This window comes from Chionomys nivalis, chromosome 5, assembly GCF_950005125.1.
Source record: "Chionomys nivalis chromosome 5, mChiNiv1.1, whole genome shotgun sequence".
Lineage (NCBI taxonomy): Eukaryota > Metazoa > Chordata > Mammalia > Rodentia > Cricetidae > Chionomys > Chionomys nivalis.
The window spans coordinates 85,841,378-85,858,810 of NC_080090.1; positions in this window are offsets into that span (position 1 = coordinate 85,841,378).

The following is a 17,433-nucleotide window of genomic DNA, read 5'->3' on the forward strand; positions in this document are numbered from 1 at the left end:
ACAGGGGCCTTATCAGAAGGTCTGCTTAGAGAAAATCCTGGAGGCAAAATTTTTGGATTTCATGGGGCAGTAAAACTTCAAAAACTGAAATTTGAGGAACCAACAGAAGATTGCCAACTTTCTGCTTTTGCCAAATAAGGAAACTGTGAAGCCCAAATCCCATCTATTCTCACCATCCACCCATGGAAAGGCAGAAAGCTGTAACCTCAGACTATTTGAACACATCTCCCATCACCAAGGGAAGTCCTTCACACGGAACACAATTTGCTTTAAGGTACATTCTCCTCACTCTCCTTATCTCGTCTTAACTGTCACAGACCAACACTTGAAAACTTGCCACCCAAGGGCAGATGACCCCTCCATGTCTGATTTTAACTTGAGCCTAAAAGTTAAGAAAAAGACTGTAAATGTTGGAGATTTAGACCTCCCTTTGTGCTTGATATGGGTGGGAGTGGAAACCACAAGAGTGCTAGCTTAGCCTCTGGGAAGACACAAGCCAACTAAAGAGTGCCAGAAAGGCTTTGGTTATTTTACGAATTAATGTTCACTGAGTCTCCATCTCCATCCTGGGCCCCCAGGTTTCTGTGAACCCCTGAATTTTATGGTCCTCTTGACTGTTGAAATAAGTGAAGACAGAAAGACCATTTGGCCCAGGTGAAGTATTAAATCCCTGAGAGATACAGTGGGCTGTGGCCGTAGCAGTGAGCATCACATAGGCAAGGCACAGGCAGAAGATTCAGGGGAGGGGCTTCTCCGGCCTATTAAGCAGCTTCTCGGTGTGACTGGGGGGTGAGGTGGGTTGGGAGTAAACAGAGTGGAGCACACAGAGTATCACACTGTCTGTGTTGGGGGATATTCAATCACACTGGAAACCCCAAGTTTTCATTTGCATTAATTAAATAAAATTAACCTTGGGTCAGGAGGCTGAGCTAGCAGCTAGTTAACAGAAAGAATCATAGAGCATCAGAGAGCATCTGGAAGAGACAGAGAGGCACACCAGGAGTAGGAAAAGATTTGGAGGGCCAAGGCTTTTTTTGTTTAGGGGAGCAGAAGGATGCTCTCTTTTGGAGCCACCAACAAGGACAGAGAGTTAGCTAGGTGCTGCTCGATGTCTCTGAGCTAGCTGGTTTTCACTCCAGCCTTTGAATCTTGAGTTTTATATATAAATAGAACAACAGAGATTTGGTTAAAGTTATCTTTAATGAGAGATGGGTCAACAGTTAAGAGCACTCTGGCTGCTCTTCCAAAGGTCCTGAGTTCAATTCCCAACAACCACATGGTGAATCACAACCATCTGTAATGAGATCTGGTGCCCTCTTGAGGAAGAGACCTTGTCAGTTTTCCTCATCAACTTAGACCATGAAACCCAATATGGACAAGTTCAACAGAACCTCCATATATGGGCTGCCTATGCCCCACACTGGCTAGGACAGCAGTGTAGACACACAGTGCTGATGCCCCGCACTGGCTAGGACAGCAGTGTGGACACACAGTGCTGATGCCCCACACTGGACAGGACAGCAGTGTAGACACACGGTGCTGATGCCCCACACTGGACAGGACAGCAGTGTGGACACACGGTGCTGATGCCCCGCACTGGCTAGGACAGCAGTGTGGACACACAGTGCTGATGCCCCGCACTGGCTAGGACAGCAGTGTGGACACACAGTGCTGATGCCCCGCACTGGCTAGGACAGCAGTGTGGACACACAGTGCTGATGCCCCGCACTGGCTAGGACAGCAGTGTGGACACACAGTGCTGATGCCCCGCACTGGCTAGCACAGCAGTGTGGACACACAGTGCTGATGCCCCGCACTGGCTAGGACAGCAGTGTGGACACACAGTGCTGATGCCCCACACTGGACAGGACAGCAGTGTAGACACACAGTGCTGATGCCCCGCACTGGACAGGACAGCAGTGTAGACACACAGTGCTGATACCCCGCACTGTTAGACACTACAGTGGTGTGGGTCTGAGCTGGAAGACTTATACAGCCAACAATTGTTACTGCTACCTGTGGGTCCAACCATACACAGCAGTCAACAAGGAAAATTCTATTTGGAAGAAGCTGGTGACACAAATAAGAAGCATTTTCTTTAAATTCCCATAGCTTCAAAAATAACCGCAGCATACAAACCACTAATTACAGTACTAACGAAGAGTGGTGTGCCTGCCCCAGCCTATGCCCACCCAGTTCAATGGCACTGAGTTCCTGTGTTCAAAATGCTTTTGCCAGATCCACACTGCCTATCACACAGCCGTTTCCTGAAAGGCAGCAGGCAACCCTGCTTTTCACTTCCAGATTACGTCTGCACAGGGAGCAGAGATATCCTGGGTGTTTGCAGCTTAAGAATAGCGGAGTTCGGGGCTCCTCTGCACCCTCTCCTTGTCCTTTCCAACCATTCCAGGTCTGTCTCCAGCTCTTGTAATACATAGCTCGTCACCCCCAAATCTGCTTTTCAAGTCACACTTCGAGGTTCTTGTTGCACCCCACTCAACCTGGCCCACCCACCATCCCAAGCAGAACCTTACTAAATCCTTCCTCCCCACACACGCCACCCACAAGATCAGTCACTGCTCAAATGGGCCTCGGCCATGAATTAAAGCTGCCTGTCCATCGGCAGCTGTACTAGGTGGTTTGCCAAGCTCTGCCCCTTACAGCTAATCACACACAAACCCAGAGCAGCATTCAACCAGCCTCACCCTCTGCCGCTAATCACCATCCCATCCAAATATCTGTATGCAGGCACGATGCCAGCCCCACCCACCTAAGGCATTGGCCTCCCTCCTGCCCTGCGTTGAGAAGAAAGTGCTCCTGGCATTTGTCTGTCATGGCTCTGACTCCTCCAGTGAGTTCAAAGTAAGTGTACATGGAGATCATGCCGGAAGCCACACTGGTTAGTTAGCTGCACCAGAGGGGAACCAAGTGCCTGCCACACTAAAGCTCACCCAGGGCCCCGCCTCTGTAAGGGCCCTCTGTGATCTCTACTCCAACTACAGAAATATTCATATTTCATTCCAGAAATTAGACATCTCCACAGAAGACCCTAAGGGCAGGGGATCTAGGATTATATTTGTTCAGAGGGAAAGAGGGGAGACCTTGAAAGGGAGAGGGGTGAAAGGAGACACACATCCTTGCTACGAACGGACACCCCCACGCTATAATCCTCTCTCTGGTGTTCCCTGAACGATGTGGTTAACCCCAGTCCTTCCTAGCTGAGACCCCAAGATCCCTAATATTACCTTCCATGTGGAGACTCAGAACCCAGCTGAGAGACGCAGAGCACTGACTGAGAAGGAGAGAAATGCCCGTGGTGGCAGCGATGACAGCTGCCTTGGCTTCAGCTCCCACAGAGAAGGAGCCCTGGAATGAAGAATTTCCCCAGCCTCCATGCAAGACTCTCGCATCAGCTTGCTCTCTCTCCCTCTGCTCCAGTGCTAACCAGAGAGATGCTGGTTGAAAACCTGGGAGAAAGTCTTTTGAAGTGGTGTGTGGAATCCGAAGCTTCAGGTTGGCCAGGAGCTACATAACCGAGCACGCCTCTGCTCCTCAGCCTGCTGCCTACTGCCGCCTTCTGGCGTTTCCGGCTTGCTCCTGCCTACCAGACAACCCTTAGCCACAGCAGCTCCTGGAAGGGAGCTGAGCCAGCCCAGGGAGAGAGCCCTATCAGGCACTGCCTGCCACTCTCCCAGCCCAGGTCCCCCCAGCAGCTCAATCCCCGCCAGGTACCAAAGTGGCCACAGACACAATGGTGCTGGCCAAACTCCCCAGCTTAGGAGCTGAGTTTGGGAGACTTTATTTTGCATTGCATTTATGGATCTTGTTCTAGATGCGGGTCTGACATACAGAAATTTGTAAACACACCTCTCTCCTTTCCTTTTCTGGCGTTTTGCACAGCACCCTCAGAGGGCCACCCCCTTCCCTTATGTTTGCACACAGAACACACCCAGGCCATGTGAGAGCAGAAAAATACGGTAGCAGTCATGCTGAGAAATGTGGAATCCAGAAATGAAAAGGCCTGGCAAAGCTGGGAAGGACCTGCCAGTCCAACTTGGCATTCCTGGCTGGCAGAATAGAAAGAGAAGCCTTTAAAGCCAGATACTCTACTCCCTGGTTTGGGGGAATGGTCCCTTGACTTCCCTGAGTCTGAATTTCTTCATCTATAAAATGATGTCAATGATGCCACCTCACAGGGACAGTTCAGCAAGAGAGCGTGTTTCAGGCAAGAGGAGAACATTAGACACCCGGTAGATATCCGGGGTCCCTCTCCATCGCAGCTCCACACTTGGCTTTCTTGGCTTTCTTCTGACTCAAGAAGAGACCATCAACTGCCTCACTATTTTCTGCTCCTTCAAGGGTTGGGGTCATGTTTCTCCATCAGCCTTCTGACAGTCGGCCTGGGGATGGCAGTTCAAATGCAATACTTCATTTCTGCTGGGGGAAATCTTGGATCTGCAGGCCAAGGTCCCAGGCTCACATTGCAGTTCTCCCTGCAGCTGTCTCTCACCTCTCTATCTTCAGGCTCCAAGCTTGGTCTCCAGGGGCCCAACTTCCTACTGAGCACTGGGGCGTTCACCTTAAACTCGACACTTTTAAAGTCAAAGGAAGCCTGACTACCCTCCGACAACATTATAGGGTTGATATGGCATGGTCCCCAAGAAACAGTGAGCAAAGACAGAAGGAATTTAGTATTCTACTATTTGAAATAAACAACGGGGGTCGGGGGAAATGACTGGATAGTCCAGGGACTTGTACACACTAAATAAATACCCTACCAATGAGCTTCATCCCCAGAATTGGGCTAAAAGTGGTTTATGACTACCAATATGATTGCACTGGCCTAGAGCCGAAGTCAACAGATGTGTTAGGAAAAGGGTTGGAGAACCGATGTCTGTAGGGATATAGCCCCACCCATTGGGGGCGTGTTTGTCTCGGGCTAATGTTTACGGATAAATCTGCCGGGCCTGAGCCCAGCAGCCCTTTTTCTTTTGCTCCGCTGTGCTCCGCGGAAACCTGTGGTCCTGTAAGTCTATTTCCTTATTAAAGCTGATGTCACACTCTGGGCCAGTGTCTCTTACACCTGATCAGCTCTCCCAATGTGCAAGAGCAGCCAGAGGGACAGAAACAGGCCAGTGTGAGTGTGCCAGTCAAACTCTCCTTCTGCTCACTAAGGTCTGAATTTCATACAGCTTTTATGTATAGAGGACTGGGTTCAGTTCTCAGCTCCCACAGAGCTGCTAAGAAAACAGTATTCTTATTTTGGTGTTTTTCCAGGTATTTAAAACATAAACATCACTCTTAGCCTGCAGATGATTCAAAATTAGGTAGTAGGCTGTATTTGGCTCACAGACATACTTGGCTGACCTGCTCCCCAACTTAGTGTGTCTTAGGAAGGACACAGCAGGCACAGGTGATGGTGACATCTCTAAGAAGAGCGCTGGGGCAGATCTGAGATAGGCAGAAGGGAGGCTTATATGGGTTAATCCTCCTTGTTTTTTTCTGATATAAGGTCTATGTAGTATTAGATGACCTGGAACTTGATATACAGACCAAGCTCATCTCAAACTCACAAAGATCCTCCTGCTTCTGCCTCCCAAGATCTAGGATTAAAGGCCTGCACCGTGAAATACTTTTCTGAACCATCTGAGCACTGTAACCAACATGGTAGAAACAGTCATCAGTGGGTTCCCTGTTTTCTCCCTTCCCTCCATGTTGATGTCTTTGTAGTCAAATGTACTTACAGCTGCCAGCTCAATTTGGCTTACTCCCTCTTTAGCCTCTCACCCTAACTGCAATCAAATCGAGAACCATGGCCCCTGACCCACTGGCGCTGCAACTCCCCGTACTGTCCATACCTTCCCCGTGCTCATTCAGCCTTTCTCATACAGCCTGTGTGGACTTTTTTCTTTTCTCGTTTGAGACAGGGTTTCTCACTGGCCTGGAGCTCGCCTATTAGGCCAGGCTGTTTGGTTGGACAGGGAGCCAAAGGGATCTCCCTATCTGTACTTCCCATAGCCGAGATGACAAGTGTGTAAGGCCACGAGCAGCAAGCTTTTCTCCCATGTGAAGATCATTGACCAAAGAGAGATTAAAAGGCTGGCAGTGTAGGAAGGAGAGTGCTAGCTTAGCATGCACACGCCCTGGGTTCAGTCCCTGGTACTACAAAAACCAGGCATGATAGCACCCACTGGTAAGCCTCGCACACACGAGATAGAAGCAAGTAGATCAGAAATGAGAAGCCAGCTATGTAATGAGTTTGAAGCCAACCTAGGCTGCCTGAGATGCAGGGGAGGGACCTGAAGCATCTTAAGGAATGGAATTCTTTTGCAACACCTTGCCTTCCTTCTGGGCTCCTACACTTGCACACAGAAGGAATGCCAAGTTGCTTGGTCTCCATCTCCCATTCTGCTGGAGACATGGACACAGGGCAAAGACCCACTTAGAAGGGGCCTGTGAGATGACTCAGTGGGAAAAGATGGCACCCAAAGCTCAACGATCTGAGTTCGATCCCTGTAATCTACATGGTGGGAGAAGAGAACAAGTTCCCAAAAGTTTTCCTCTGATCCACACATATGCACTGTGGGGCGTGTGCATGCATGCATATACACAAGATAAATAAATATGCTTAATGAAAAGATCCATGTAGGAGAAAAACTGGTTCTGAGACACATGGCCAGACAGGGCCACACAAAAGTCAACACCTTTGGGAAAGATCATCACACACACACACACACAAAGTTGGGAGAAGAAAGATGTCAGAGTTGAGGAGAGAGGTCTGAGTTGAAACCGGACCCAACAAAACAGGGCTGTGCTTGTGGTACTTTACAAATGAGAACTCCCGTCCTCAGAAGTGGAGAGTTTGAGTGACCCCAGAACCGCAAGGCAGGAAAAACAGAGCGATGACAGTTCGCCTGCCCCAGGAATACAGGACAGCAGGCTCACAGCTTTGGGATGCGACATTGCCTGTGACTGGACAGCGTGGCCACAATGCTCTTTTGCTTCTAGTCCGGGAACCAAGTAGTGAGACGTCCTGAGTTCGGAAGCAAAAGCTTGACGAAAACTGCCGAATTAGAGCGAGAGTTCTCAAGTGTCTTCTTTCTAACATGTCCAAAGGGTGCTTAAAGACAGAGTCATTGTGTCGTGGGAGCTGAGAACAGCCTTGCTCAGAAGCGTGGAGTGGAGTGTGTACTGGAGTGTGTATGGAGACGGCAGGTGGGAACTGAGAAGAGCTTTGTTGAGGAGTATGTAGTGGAGTGTGCATGGAGATGCCAGGTGGGAACTGAGATCTCTGGGCTCTGCTGGCCAGCCAGCATAACCCAAATAACAAGTCCCAACTTCACTGAAAAGCCCAGCCTCAATGGTGGTGATGATGGTGTAGAGAAGTTACTGAAGAGTACACAGGACAATGACCTCTGCCCCACATGCACTCACACAAGTGATCACACCTGCATACACACCTGCACATATACATCCAACACACACACATATTTAACTGAATAAAACTGAATATTATTCCTTTTCCTGCTTCCCAACATAAAGGCACTCGGGCTACGACATAAACAGAGTTGTTTGTTTCCTTGTCTATCTCCCGCCCTTCATTCGCCCCACCCCCACCCCACCACAGGGCTCACGACATGGAAGAGAGGAACAGCACACAGCCAGGTTCTGCCCTCCAGAGGCATCCATTCCTCCTGGCTTGGAGAAAACAGATCAAAACAACATCTAAACCCAAGACGCAAGCCTCTCGGACACCAGAGGAGGAGCAGCACGGCCCGTCCCTGGTTGGAACATGGCCTTCAGCTTTGCAGGAGCCTGGCTGAAGGGCTCCTAGCAGGCTGCGGCACTTGGGAGTCCATGAGGCATGCCCCTGCCTGAGCAGCACAAATGCAACTTTTACCTGGGTTTGGGCAAGTTCTCTGCAGTCTAGGTTTTCGGCAAACATTTGGCTGGCTCAGCCAAGAGGATGGGGGCAGGGCTGGGAATCTTTTGTCCGAAATCCCAACTGTCTCAACCCTAGGCATATGGGCTGGAGAGTACTTGGGTAGGGTGCAGCCAGCCCCCAGGCATGAGCAGCAAATCACCAGCCACCAGCAGGTGGCCTCACCCTGTCTAAGGAGATCAGAAACATTTGCAAACAGAAACCTTATTTCCCAACTCAGTTTGATGCTCCCAACTGGGCAACCGGAGCTCTAGGTCTCGGTGCTGTAGGGTGGTTAGGATCCCCATGAGCTCTCTCTCCCTCCACACTGCCTTGCCAGGTGCTGGGAGACATTGGTGGCCCCCACCATGGTGCACCACCCCTGAGACCCAGCACTTTCCAGTCCCCTGGCTCAGGGACTCTGGATACTGGGATGCCAATTTCTCAAGAGAGGAGCCCTTAGCCCGGGGTTTGAAGTGCACGCGGGAAGTTACACAGGAGACAGAAGTAAGAGAAGCCTCCCCTTCTCCCTTTCCCTCAGCAACAAGAGGGCTGCAGGACCACAGAAATCGCCATTGCTCTGCCAGCATGATGATCACTCTCCTCACTCTCGGGTGACTGTCCTAGAGAGCTCACCTCCACGACCCACACTTTATCTGTGATCTTCTGGGCATTAGCAGGGAGAACCATGTGGGTGTCTAATTAAGCAATCAACAACAAAGGCAGAAACCCATTCAAGTTGCATGCTGACAGCCACCCAGGAGCCTCTCACAGACAGCTCTCTCTCCCCCAGCTTCCTGGAAAGGTCCCTGTTGTTTGCCTGACTGCAGAGAAGCATTCAGAGCTGCTCTTTACTATCTGCTGGCATTGGCTTCACACGCCCACGGGATGCAATTCCTGCAGATCGCAGTATTAATCAGGCGCCTTGAAATGCGGGTATGATAGCCCTACGGGGTGGGCTAGTGAAGGAGCCCAGAGGGACAGTCTTCTGAGAATATGTTCCCTTGCCTGGCCTCTCTAGATGCTCCAGAGCCCTGTCCAGCCACTCTGGCGTGTTGGGGTGAGGACACAGGAAGTGGGGTGTCCTCAAGGACAGGATGAGATGGCTGGAGCGGGCAGCAGTTATTCCTTCTTACTGAGACCTCTTGGAGGAGCAGGAGCAGCACTTGCCTAACCTTGTCTCCTCTCTCTCTCTCTCTCTCTCTCTCTCTCTCTCTCTCTCTCTCTCTCAGTTTTTTATATCCATTTATTTATTATGTATACAATATTCTGTCTATGTGTATGCCTTCAGACCAGAAGAGAGCACCAGACCTCATTACAGATGGTTGCTGGGATTTGAACTCAGGACCTTCAGAAGAGCAGGCAATGCTCTTAACTGCTGAGCCATCTCTCCAGCCCCACCCCCCTCAGTTTTTTTGAGACAGGATTTCTCTGTGTAGCCCTGGCTCCTGGAACTTGCTCTGTAGACCAGGCTGGCCTTGAACTCACAGAGATCTGCCTGCCTCTGCCTCCCAAGTGCTGGGATTAAAGGCGTGCGCCACCATGGCCCGGCCTTATCTCTCTCAGAGTGGAGGGTGATGCTGACGGCAATAGACACAAACATTGTGCACACTGCTGAAGATGTTCTGCAGTTAGAAATGCCTTCATTATGTACAAAGTAGAGTGGGGAGGGGATCTGGGAGGCCACTGTGGGTCCCACAATGTATGTGACACACACAAAACAGCTTCTGCTCAGTGATATCATTTCATTAATCAGTGAGCCGATGCTGTCTGTGCACTCCCTTCCTACAGAAGAATTTGCTCCCTCAGGAGCGGCTAGAGCTCTGAGATATTTCCCAAATTTCTAGAACCTTGGACAGGGGAGAATGATGGAGCGATGGCCAGGTTGGCTTTCTTGACGCAGGATGAAGAGGGTGAGTATTGGAGCACTCCTGAACCCACAAGACACCCACAGAGAACTAGGGAGACAGCTGTAGGGCACTCAGAACACGGACACAGGAGATGCCAACCTGTGCCCAGTGTCAGCACGGGATGTTTGCAGTGGGGTTTTCTCTACATAACCCAGAGCTGGCTGAGCATCGGGGTGGAGCTGTCCCCTCCTCTCTATTCTAGGGATGGCAACTTAGCTAACTTGTTCCAGAAAGATGGGGGCATCTCTGGAAAGTCACAGTGTCCTGTTTTCCATCTTCTCTAGCCTGCCAGTCACTGCTTTGACCTTTGTGTGGACGGCTAGAACTGAAACCCATTCCCAGTCACTGGGGAAGCTAAACCAGACATCAGCTTACTGATGTTAATTCATTCTCCATCTAGGTGTGACGGAATACACCTGTGATGCCAGCACTTGGGGCTGATGTGGGAGAATGGAGAGTTCTAGGCTAGCCTGAGCTACACAGTAAGACCCTGCCTTAGAAAACCAAAGTCTGGAGACATGGCTCAGTGGTGGTTTACTTGCCCAGTATGGACGAGTTGCTAGATTCAATCTTCATCACCACACAACAGACAGACAAACACTCATCCTTGGAAGAGTCAGCATAGGCTAAAATGTCACCATAAGACAGAGGGCCAGAGGGAAGGCATGCTATTCTGCTTTTCCTGTCCCCAAGGGTGGAAACTGCTCTATTGATCTGGGGCAAAAGCACAGGGGTACCAAATGGTGACAAGACAAAGACAGAGAGAAAGAGAGAGAGAGAAAGAGAGAGAGAGAGAGAGAGAGAGAGAGAGAGAGAGAGAGAGAGAATGATCCTGTGACCCCCATCTCTCTCCTAAACAGTCCCATCCATCATTAACAGTGGAAACCTGCTGCCAACAGAAGCCAAAGCATCAACCACAGACTTGAGTAAGACTCTTCCCAGCCTTGTGCAAAGTCATGGACATCTCTACACGGCTCTCCTTTAAATCTCTTCTTTAGTGTCAAAGAAAAGCTTAATCTCAACATAAAGCCTGTGGCACCAGGGACAAGACAGCACTGGGTTCAGAGAGTAGCTTCAGAACCTTCCCGAGCAGTGGCCAGCCCCGACCTCAGCTCTCCACAGGGCAAGCAGTAAGGTGGTACCTCTCCTGTGATTCTGCACAAACTGCCCACCCAGGAGTGAAAGCCTGGTCCAACTGACACCTGGGCCCCCCTGCCAGGTGAGTCTGTGCTCTTCAGATGCCTCCCACCCCACAGTCACCGAGAGCCTGTCCAGCTGCCCCAGCCCGACACCACCACTAGATCGTCATTAAAGCCCACTGCTTCCTTCCCTCGGGGTCTCCTAACCCCCTCCCTGTCTAAGGGCATCCTGTAGAACTCTTTAGAAAGTGACCTTCTGGGGTTGATAAACAAGAATCAGCACATTTTCCTATCATTTTGAGACAGGGTCCTTGGCTGTCCTAGCTCTGTAGACCAGGCTGGCCCCAGACTCACAGAGATCCATCTGCCTCTGCCTCCTGAGTGCTCAGATTAAAGGCATGTGCCACCACACCTGTCCTTTTTCTTAAAATTTGTGTATGTATGTTTATTCATATGTATGTTTATTCATATGTATGTTTATTCATATGTATGTTTATTCATATGCATGTTAATTCATATGTATGTTTATTCACATGTATATTTATATGTATGTTTATTCATATGTATGTTTATTTGCCTGCATGTATGTCTGTGCATCACTTGTGTGCCTGGTACCTGCAGAGGTCAGGAAGGGTGTCGGAGTCCCTGCAGCTGCAGTCACATAGTTGTGAGCTGCCATGCCAGTGCCAGGACTTGAACTCTGGTCCTCTGGAAGAGCAACCAATGTTCTCAACTGCTGAGCCATCTCTCCAATCCCCCCCACACCGCTTCATTTAATTTAGAAGAAGAGATGGTAGAGAATCTGAGTGTGCCCTGGGCTTGGTTAAGAGGGAGGGCTATCTGTGACATTTTAAGCACACATGGTGTTAATGGTAAAAACAACAGAGGGGTTGAAAAGAGGCTTGACCAAGCACTGTATGGAAGTTTCTGGTAGTTCACCACCTAGGACAGTCTAGACATGTACAGGTGTGCCCGTTCAACCCTGATTATCAGGTGTGTTGCTCCATAATGTGGTCAGCCAATGGGAAGCCATGGCGTGGAAGGGTAGTGCTGCCCGTGCAGTCAGCTCCCCAGGCTTCCCAGAGATTTGTCCGCTAGCTTTAGAGCAAGGGGCTGAGGTGGCTAAGGAGCAGTAGCTACAGAGCGGGTGAGCATAGTGTCAAGGGCTTTCCAAATTCACTCATCTGATCCACACACAAAACACTTCCTATCCTGGCTTTACAAGTGATGAAACAGAAGCACAGAGAGGCTAAGTTATTGCACAGAAGGGCCTGGATTTCAGCTCTGCCTCTCGCATCTGGTTGCAACCACCAGGCTACAGCTGGTTTTACTTTGCTACCAATTTCTGTTGAGCAAGAGGAAAGCAGGACCTAAGGCAAGGTCGCCTTGTCTGTGAGAGGGGCAGCTTCATGTGTCCTCACCTTAAAGGCAAGGAACGCGATGTTCTAATGGCCGGGACTCAGGAAATAGCGCGTGCGCAGTTCTCATAGTTGGAGATAATGAACAGCTCAGAGCTGTAACCACAGAGTGCTCTGTTAATTGCAGCAGAATGACCTCAGCTAGAGGCTAAACACTAAGAACGCAGGTCCCTTCTCCTCCTGTTCACCTTTCCACCGTCCGGATACGTCAGGACAGCCAACTTCTCCATGCACAGCCCACAAGGCCAATCTGACAGTGAGTGCTACTCACAGAAGAGAGGAGGCTCCCGGCAGGCGGGAAACTGAGTCAGCTCCCAGCCCTTGGCAGTCCCGGCCCTCTCAGGCCACCCTCTCTTTCTCCCTACCCTGACAACATCTAAGCTGTCCTGCCAGCATGAGGTCCTGAGTTCACCGCCACCCCCCACAGACCAAGCAGCATGTAGATGGGAAGGGACAGATGAGAGACAGCTGAAGTTGTGACATGTTGTCCCCTATCCCAGAGGCAATGCTGGGAACAGAAGAAGCAGACATCCATCCTGCTCACTGTAAGGACCGTTCAGTCATCTCCTTCCAGAGAACAGCAGCTAACATCTGCTCTGTGGGACAAACCCAGAAATAATTTGCTCTTACCCTGTCTGTGGTTGGCCTCAAATATCTATCTATCTATCTATCTATCTATCTATCTATCTATCTATCTATCTATCTATCTATCTTTCTTCCTTCCTTTCTTCCTTCCTTTTCTTTCTTTTTTTTTGTTTTAATTTTTGCTTTTTTTGAGACTCAGTTTCTCTATGTAACAGCCTTAGCTATCCTAGAACTAGAGCTGTAGACCAGGTTGGCCTCAAACTCACGGACATCTGCCTGCCTCTGACTCCCGAATGCTAGGATTAAAGGCGTGTGCCGCCACCACCCAAGCTAAATGTTTTTTTCTTATTATTTATACAGTATTCTGTCTGATTGTATGCCTGAAGGCCAGAAGAGGGCACCAGACCTCATTACAGATGGTTGTGAGCCACCATGTGGTTGCTGGAAATTGAACTCAGGACCTTTGGAAGAGCAGGCAGTGCTCATAACCGCTGAGCCATCTCTCCAGCCCATGTTTTTTTCTTAGCAAATGGAGAAACCAAAGTCAAGTGAAGGGACTTCCTTACTGTCACCAACTATGAGATTTAAGTGGGAGGGAGCCCCATTCTGTCCTTTTACAAACCCCCATCCCCCACAAAGAGAAGAAGGGTGAGGTCCCATTCTCTTCTGGTTTTTGTCACTCTTCTCAGGACATTTCTGAGCGGCACTCGCCCTCCCATATGGCAACTGCCTATATGTCACCTCCAGCAGAACTCTCGTGTGCCTCCAGCTGGCTGAGTCTCCCTCACCCCAGCATTCCTGGTGTCTGGCATGCAACTTTCTCAGAGCCCACTAGGGTTTCTCACATAAGAGCTCTGCTTTTCAGGCCCAGCATCCTTAGAGGCTCAGTCTGTATTTGTGGGTCAGTTGGGGTAGTGAGGGTGGGACGTGACCTCTGATGTTCTAACATAGAAACAGCTGCCCTGGGCTTGCCTGGTGAGAATGACTCAAGAGTGGCCTGAGATTCTCCCAGACCCCTGAGGTTAGCGTGAACTTTGGGGGCTGCTTCTCATGTGAGGAGTCTCGCTCTACCACAAAACGCACCAGGAGCACCAGCTGGGCTGCCGAGGAGTCCAGAGCCAGCGGAGGCTCCTGTAGAGAAGGCCCTGGCGGACTCTGAGGAGGCAGGGATACTGACAGCGGTGATACCAAAGCCTTGTGAGGCTCTGTGCCACTGCCTTCTGGAATCTCACTTCTCCCCACATGACCCTCAGTGCAAATCGACTCCCTGCTCCCCACACACTGGTGAAGCCTACCGTTGGAAGGCACACGGGGCCACCCTAGGCGTGCAGTGTGGGAGAGTGGAGGAGGAGCAGCAAGGGCTATCAGTGACTTCCGAAGTTTCAGAATGCCGCCTCTACCTGCTGCATCCTACCTGGTCTTTTGAAAAACAAGTCTTCAACCATGCCTGGCGTGTGCCAGGCACCAAGCACCTGGAAGAGAAGATGGAACCTATTCCAGGGGATCTTGTGACTCTTTCTGTGTGCCAGAGAACTGGGGGAGGGGGGGCGGGGGGCGGGCAGGTCTGGAGAAGGAGAGACAGGCTCCATCACTCCTGGTCCTTTAAATGAACAAAGATGCTCTTGATAGCCAGAGGGCAGGATGGGGCTGGCCAGAAGCCACAGCTGCCCACAGGACAGCAGGAGCAGTCAAATCGAGATGCTCACAGGACAGGTCTCAACAAGAAGCACCGCTGAGCAGATGCCAAAGGTCCTGAGCTCCTACTCTGACCCCACATCCTGAGCTCCTACTCCGACCACAGCAAGTACTCTGTGTGTGATCAGGCAGGCTACAAAGTCACTCTGATCCCCAGCTGATTGGACATGGTCACCACAGGATGGAGCCGGGAGAGGAGAGGGAGCACGCTGACTGCCTCATGCCTATTTAACAATCTTTACAGGATGAAATCCAGTCCCCTGGATGGGCGTTCAAGGCTCCCACTAGCTGCCAGCATTCCACCTCCTCACATGGTCCCTGCAGATCCAAGAGTCCCAGGCTGCCTCGCGCCTCTTGTCCGTAGTGCCTGTTATTGTTGACCCAGCCTGAACCCTGTCGCGCTCCCCCACGCCCCCTCTACAGGAAGGAGTGGGTGGAAGATGTCTTCCCTTCCTCTGCAGAAGGCTCCTTGTAGATCCCCTATTTCCCTAGTCTTCTGCTGGGCTGAGAACACCAGAAGTCAAGGACCTCAACTACGTCTCTCAGTTGCCAAGTCTAAGAGATGTCTATTTTGTGCCAGTCACGATACAAGGAGAGTAAGGAGGTTTGGAGTCTGGATCTCTTATACTGGGGATAGTGTGGACACAGCAGCCCCACCCATCAGTCAGGAGGATGGAGTTGCCCGGAGGCTCTGCAGGGCCTTCTGTCCCCTTCCCTATAGCAGAAGACTGAAGACTGAGGATAAACTAAACACACAAGCACCCCAGCTCTGGCTCCTTACCCTATATGCATGCATTGTTATATATATGTGGACATTGTTATCACTACTTAGATCTTTGGCAAAATCTTTCGTTACTTTGATTTTGTAGATTAAAAAATATGATTAGGCCAGAGAGGTTAGGAAAGTTGCCCTAAGTCACACAGCAGGCAGCACAGCCTCAGGTCTGTCTGGTTATCCGCTACCCTCAACCTCAGATACACAATTTAACTCAACTGCAAGCGCTTAAAATGAGGAAATGGGGCCGGAAGGCCATCTCTTCCCCTTCCTGTCCAATGGCAGCCAGCTCCCACCCTACTTCAGGAGGCCAGTGCGATGATACACCAGACTGCTGCCATGATTGTGCGGCGGGCTGGGGGCTCAGCAAGTGGTCTCCCCAAGGACACTACTAAGAGCCCATCAAGAACAGGAGAAGCAGACTATGGCATCTCGGAGGCCCCTCCCACCAACCTCTGCTGCACTCCTCAAACATGCCTCTCTGCATCCCCCTGCCCCGGCAGGCATTTTCATCCCTCAGAACCTAACTATAACTGTCACCCACGTAACACTTGTCTTCACACCTTCGTTCCTTTCGGCGACTTCTGCCCCAGTGCACGGAAATGATCCTCCAGTCTTGGGATTTTGCACGAACCCATCCATCCTCTAGAGTGTCCTGAAAGATGAATATTCTACCCTAAATCTTACCACCTCTTTCGGGAAGCCCTCCCTGATTGGCAATGTCCACATCTGGCCTAGCTGTGCTTTCTTTCCTTGGGCTTGATCTCCTCCCTGCATTTAGCGTGCACATACGACACACCACTTGACACGCAGTAAGGAGAAGCCTGTGTCCACGTGCCCGGTTTCTGCTGCGCCACTGCTATGGGCCAGCAGTGCTAAGTACCAGACACTGGCCCTTGGGAAACCTGTGCTCAAAGCAAGGCTCTTCAGACACTTTCCTGGGGAAGGCTCAGCTCTGCGCCTAGACTGCACTTTCCCGAGGACTGTCCCCTCTCTGCACCCGATTTACACAGAACTCTGGCTTTTACAGACCAGCATCGTCGGCTCGTTTTGACGGCACAGCACTCCTACAGCACAGGGCAGGCAAGAAGGTGTTCAGCCACTGGAAAGACAGGCATGCCAAGGCCCAGAAAGACAAAACAGCCTGACCAAGTGCCTTCGGCTTGTCAGGCAGGTCGGTCATACGGAGAGCTCAGGCCACATGGCTCCCACGCCATGCAGATGAGAACCTTGGGGAAATGGATGGGACCAAGAAGACCCACCTCTCACCGGCTGCCCCGGCAGGATGAAGAAGCAGAGACAAAGCTGAGGTAAAGACGGTGTTGCAGCAGGCCTACAGTCTTCGCCATGATCATGCCTACGTTCCTGGCACAGAGGAGGCGTGGTGTGGATCTGCCACGTGCATAAGAAGCTTGGGGAAAGACAAACGGCAGAGGGCAGAGGCTACCTAACAGAGTACGTGTTTGTTCGGTGTGTCATCCTAAAGACAGCTCATTCTGTTGATAACCTAGTAAGGCGGTCAGATGGCTACCAGCCTCCTGTGAGGAGGGAGGAAATAGACGTAATGAAGTTCAGATCCTTCTAGTCATCGTAGGGCGTGGGTGGCAACTGTGTAAGGCCTGCCACCCACGTCATGTCACGAGTGTAGTGACCGAGAACTAAGCCTAGCACACACTCCAGTCCCCAAGGCTCTGCGGGGTCCCCTATCCCCTCCTCCTAACCTGTGATAGTACAGTATAATCCTGTTGCTCTTGGAGCCTGTGAGTCTCCTTCGAGGCCAACCTCTAGAGGCCTGAGCTACTGTCCACCTGAGGTCCTGTCCCTCACAGGGCAGCTCTCACTGGTGTGACGGTGAAGTAGGCCTAGGAAAGGACAGGGCTGAGGACTCGTCGTGTGTAGATGGAAGGATATTTTTAGCATTGCACAGGCTGGAGTAGTGGACAGGATTAAGGAGGGGTATGTTAGTGTTTGTCACTAGGGAGAGACATGC